Here is a 5,679-nt window from a genome sequence, read left to right on the forward strand (position 1 = left end):
TTTTTCTAAATAAAAAACAAGTTGGTTACAAACTGCTTTGCAATTTTAACCGTCTTCATTAGAATCAAGAGTTCGCTAACTCTCTGATAACGTATTTAATTTGTTTGATGGTGTATCTGTACAGTTAAAGTATTTTTAGCGATGACTACGATTTTATCCAATCCAAGCCATAGCTTGGAGATAAATTAATTACTTCAGATTCACTAAACAGAAAAAGACTAAACTACAGGTCAACCTTCAAGTATGTCATCAAATGTGCTGCTAAGACAAAGTCACGTGCTCCTACCAAGTTTCGAACCGGCGACCTTTGGAGCATGTCGTGGCACCGCAACATCCAAGTTTATTCCTGATAATATTGTATTCTTTAATGATCTTGTAACGATAAAGTAGGTACAATAGAAAGCACCAAAACAGCAGGACGAAATGCAGCATTAATTTTCATAGCTAGGATAGATACTTGCAACAAAAGTACAGCATCCTTGCACAGCATATTTGTACAGCATCCTTGTACAGCATTCCTGTACAGCATCTTTGTACAGCATCTTTGTACAGCATCATTGTACAACATCCTTGTACAGCATCTTTGTACAGCATCTTTGTACAGCATCATTGTACAACATCCCTGTACAGCATCCTTGTGCAGCATCCTTGTACAGCATCCCTGTACAGCATCTTTGTACAGCATCCTTGTACAGCATCCCTGCACAGCATCATTGTACAACATCCTTGTACAGAATCCTTGTATAGCATTCTTGTACAGCATCTCTGTACAGCATCCTTGTAGAGCATCCTTGTATAGCATCCTTGTAGAGCATCCTTGTACAGCATTCCTGTACGGCATCACTGTATAGCATCCTTGTATAGCATCCTTGTGCAGCATCCTTATACAGCATCCTTGTATAGAATCCTTGTGGCTTTTGTCACAATTTTGCATCTGGAACTTAGGATGCCATTTGCACAATATAGAAAATTAAACAACAAACACAAAAAGTAGTCATAGGTTTACACAGGCAGACTCATGTGCAGTCCGTTTTACGATAAGTTTCTGCCATTCGGAATAACCAATTACAATTTTTATTACATTTCTGGTGCTCTTCTGTAAACTTACAGTACAGCCTACAAGGTGCAACCAAAGTTTCGAGCTTGAATTCTGTACAAGTGCAGACTCCAAACGCGCAAGAAGCATTCACGTCAATATTGCAACACTACATAACATTGTTAACGTTACGTTACCTCACAAACTAAAAGTAACTTTCTCGCAGTTATCAATTGACAAACAATTAAAAATAATATTTGTATAATAATAAGTCAGTTTTTTTTTTTTCATATAAGCAAAACCTATTTCAGTGGTTCACAATCTGGTGCCGTTTACACTTTACAATAATCTGGGGTGCCGCGAGCCATTTCTCATACTCATCTGACCACCCCGTTAGCTCAGTGGTTACGCACTCGACTCAAGATCAAGCGGAGCTGGTTCGGCTCTCGGGGTGTGCGCTCGAGGAACACATTCTAAGGACTGCTCTCCGTTCAGCGGCAAACCGTGGAGGAAATAATTTCCTAGAAAAGAACATTTCCACTACAATCGAAAACTTCACTTTTCCAATCTTGGTAAGCGGCCCTGTTTCAAAGCCTCTACTTCTACAATCGCATACAATTAGGTTATTTAGTGATATAAATAATATATTTTGTGCTTTTGGTTAAATATGTTCAAACCGATAAATGCTACTTCCCTTTTCATCCATGTGCTTCAACAAGATTAACTCTCTACCAATGCTCTATTATTATAATTATATGTATAATCTAACTATTATTTTTGTTAAGTACATGATTTCACTGAAAACTATTTCTGAAGTGATTACGATGCTGCCAAATCTCTTTCTTTGTCATCTTATTTCAGTCTCGAACATAGGTATTTGTTTGTAACTTTTACTTTTTGTCCATTCTACTTTTACTTGGACTTCCGCTTTGTTGACGAGTATTATTTTGTCTGTCATGGTCGTAAATTAAACGAATAATAAACTTATTAACTTATGAACGTTTGCAAACGTTGAATCATTGTAAAAATGACGTATTTTGCCGTTTAGGGATACTTGGTGTAAACTCTTGATAGCTCAAATGACATTAAACTGTGTTTTGGAGTTCATTAATGGAATTAATTACAAAATTCATTAGCCTTTTGCAGGTTAGGCTACTAGCTGCTGGGAAAGAAGCTGGCACGTTAGTTTGCCTCTTCCACTCTGAGACAATCGTTGTGCACAGCAAAACCGCCATACTCTGTTAATCATGCATTTCAAAAGATTTAAATGTATGTCGCATTCTCAAAGGAAACTACCTGGCAAGAAAATCAGTAGCCCACCTATCTTTAGTTTTTTTTACCGTTGCAGATGTTGAATCAATGAAAAAAAAAGTTTTCAGGATGGGTAGCCACTATGTCTATCCCCAATATCAGTTTACATTTGTTAGATTGTACAATATATTATGCTTATTTTACTGTAGAGTTTAGATACTTTTTTTAACAGTCAGTTCTATTGTTTTTTAACGTTGAGGGCAGGTTTATGGCAAAATACAAAAGCGTGGTGTTGTCGAAAACCTCAGCATAACAAGTATAAAATGTTTATTTTGGCCACGCCATCTAACCACATAAAACCTTCTTTGAAACCACAAATATTCATAGAAGTCCCACCCATGGGTTTGCAGAATTACACATCTCACCTATAAGGTCGCAGACTTGCTGGTTTGAAGTTAACAACAATTTTATTAATAAAAGTATTTCATAAATAATACGTAAATGTCTGCTGTGTATAAAATGCTTCTAAAGGAAGACACTGCGAAAGGAAGGAATAAGTTAGCCTATTTCAATAAAAAAAAATACTAACTAAAGAAATGCTCTATGCGCTTTGGTTTTAAGGGAAGTGAACGACAAAAGAAACTAGATCCTGAAACTATAAATCTAAAAAGAAATAAAATTAAGCAACACCACTGACTTTGACATATTTGTTTAACATAGATGAAGTGAACAAAGAAGAGTAAACATCTTTTGCTTTCGTCTACATCGGAAACCTTAGGTATGTCCGATCACCATCTTGATGCAAGAGCCCGCTACTCAATAAGGACCACAGACAGGCTTGAGGGAAGGCAATCGTCGAAGCAATAGAGACAAAATGTTTGTTTCAATAATATTATAATTTGTGTTAAATGATATTAGCCCACTAAAACATTATTTCTAGTTACGCCACTTCTACTTGTCGTTATCCTTGCTGCACTCTACCTTTAGGCCTCTATCGATCACAAAGTTTGTCAACTCCATTGTGTTGCGTTGCCTTGATTTGGGTCAATGAAAAATGCAAGCAAGCAGAACAAGAGGAATGAAAGCTCCAACGACGTGCCAGTCAGCATGGCTAATCAAGCATAGAAAAACAAGCCGTTCAGAAAATTTGGACACTTTGCATCCGTTCAACGTTTAGCAATGCCGGATCACGTTGAAAAGATGTATCCATATCACATTTTCGAGCTGTAGCATCGTAGGTTAAAAACAAGCCTCTGTATAGACGGAATTATTGTACTTTGAAAAAGTTCAAGCATTTCGTAATAAACTCTACAAAATTATATATCTCAACAAAAGAGACTTATCCATCTGTTATGCGTCAAAAGAATAGTTCTTTCACAGTAGAAACCGCTTCATCTGGATTCAAATTTCACAATACCTTATTATCTCGTCTCTTATTAACTCGTGTTTTCAATAATATCATAATTAGAAAGCGTAGTGGAGTTAAAAGAACTTTTTCTGAACAATAAGCTTATTGAAATTTGGAATGTCCAGATCTTAGCATATAAAACAAAATGTTTCGTCGGTTTCGCAACAGTTTAGGCAAACATTTAAGTCCAATAAACACAGCGTGGAAGCACAGGCAATGCCTCAGCCAGGGGCGGATCGAACTAATAACCTTGAGAGGGGGAGGATGGCGATTTAAACAAAACATAATGATGCTTAGATCTACACTAATTGACCTACCAAATACACTGTCAATAAAGTTACTTTTCTGTTTTAGGAAAGGAGGCCGTCCCAAGTGCAATTTCTGGATCTGCCACTGGCCTCGACCGTCTGAGATCCAGTAAGACTTTAATGCCGCACTGGGGCGTTCGCTGTGCAACAAGAGTTGCTTGACCGGGTACAGTAACAAACGAAACAACATCTGCCTGGATTCTCTGGTGTGAAAGCAAAATGCTCTCAATTCAAGGAAAGAGCAAGAGCTTGCGTGATGCCGTGGGGAGTGGGACACAGGGGTACCGGAACAATTTTTGAATAGAAGGAAAGATTATGAAAAAATAGCACTTTTGTTGCTGAAAAAAACACTTTTTTAAGTTGAGGAAGGTCGGGACCTATGATCATAGTGAGAGCCATAATCCACCCCCCTTTTTTTAATATAAAGTATTCTTTTTGCATTTTTTGACAACATTACATTATTTATACTTGGATAACTTTTCCACAATCCTTTGGTCAAAACTGTACTGAAAAATGAAGGTGCAATGAGGATTTATAGGTTTTGTGTTAAAAAAGTAATTTATTTTTGACTGACTGTGTTTTAAAATAACTCATTTGTTATGCAAGAAATGTTCAAGAACTTTTTTGTAATGGTAGGTGATGTATTTATGATGAGATTAAGCTGAAAGTTGTTTGGATAGCAATGTTAGTTTTTTTGTCAGCTGTTGTTTCATTTCTGAAACATCAAGTAGGGAGCCTTGAGTCACTTTGTGTTAGGACCTGCAAGCCATGACAAGTGCCTGTGATAGTAGATGTTAAAGTGTCATATGACATCATTTTTTGCTTTCACATCTTTCCATTAGGATATATCACAATTCTGACTTTTGTTTCGTTTGCAACTATTGATTATACTATTTCACATGAAAATTCTGACAACTCATCCCAAGGAATCATTTGAAAATTTTCCATCGCATATTTCAAAATTTAAAGCTTGGAAGCTGGCTTGAAGATTGATTTGACACATAAATAATACAACTATGTTTTAGAATTGTATTTTTTGATATAATGAAGCGATTTCTTTGCAAAAATACTACATTTTTTTTGTAACGCAATTGTGGCTTATCGCTCCCGACACGTGTCTTTTCGCTCCCCAAATGTGAGGTGCGATAAGACGCTTGGCGCTTGTAGCCTATATGTTTTTTATCGTAAATTAAACAATTGCTGAAATAATAACTTGTGCTTTTGTTGTAAAGTAGGTAGTACTACAATGCGTTGCAAAACCAATTTTTAGTGAAAAATATTGAGAAATGTAGAAGATATGCATCTAAAAGAAAAAAAGTGGCTCGCAAGTTCCGACGTTCCTTTTAAGATAAAGGTATAGTGATAATGCTTCATCTATCAGCTCATTATTGAGTAATAATACAATAAGTGTCCGGGATACAAATAACAATGGCACGGAAGGGCATCATGCTATGTTTTAATGATGTAAAGTAACCATAACCTACTGTGATACAGAATTTTGTGTGTGAATAATATTTTGAGGCAAAAATGAAACATTGCAATTAGGCTAATAGCGAATAGCAAAAATCCCCCCCCCCTTTCACCTCACCCTGGCGCAAAAACTATGACTCTTAAAGAACGATCAATGCAAAGAACATAACACATGAACGGTGGATCTTCCCTCAAGGTTGCGGAGA

The sequence above is a fragment of the Aplidium turbinatum genome, chromosome 1 (assembly GCF_918807975.1).
Source record: "Aplidium turbinatum chromosome 1, kaAplTurb1.1, whole genome shotgun sequence".
Classification (NCBI taxonomy): Eukaryota; Metazoa; Chordata; class Ascidiacea; order Aplousobranchia; family Polyclinidae; genus Aplidium; species Aplidium turbinatum.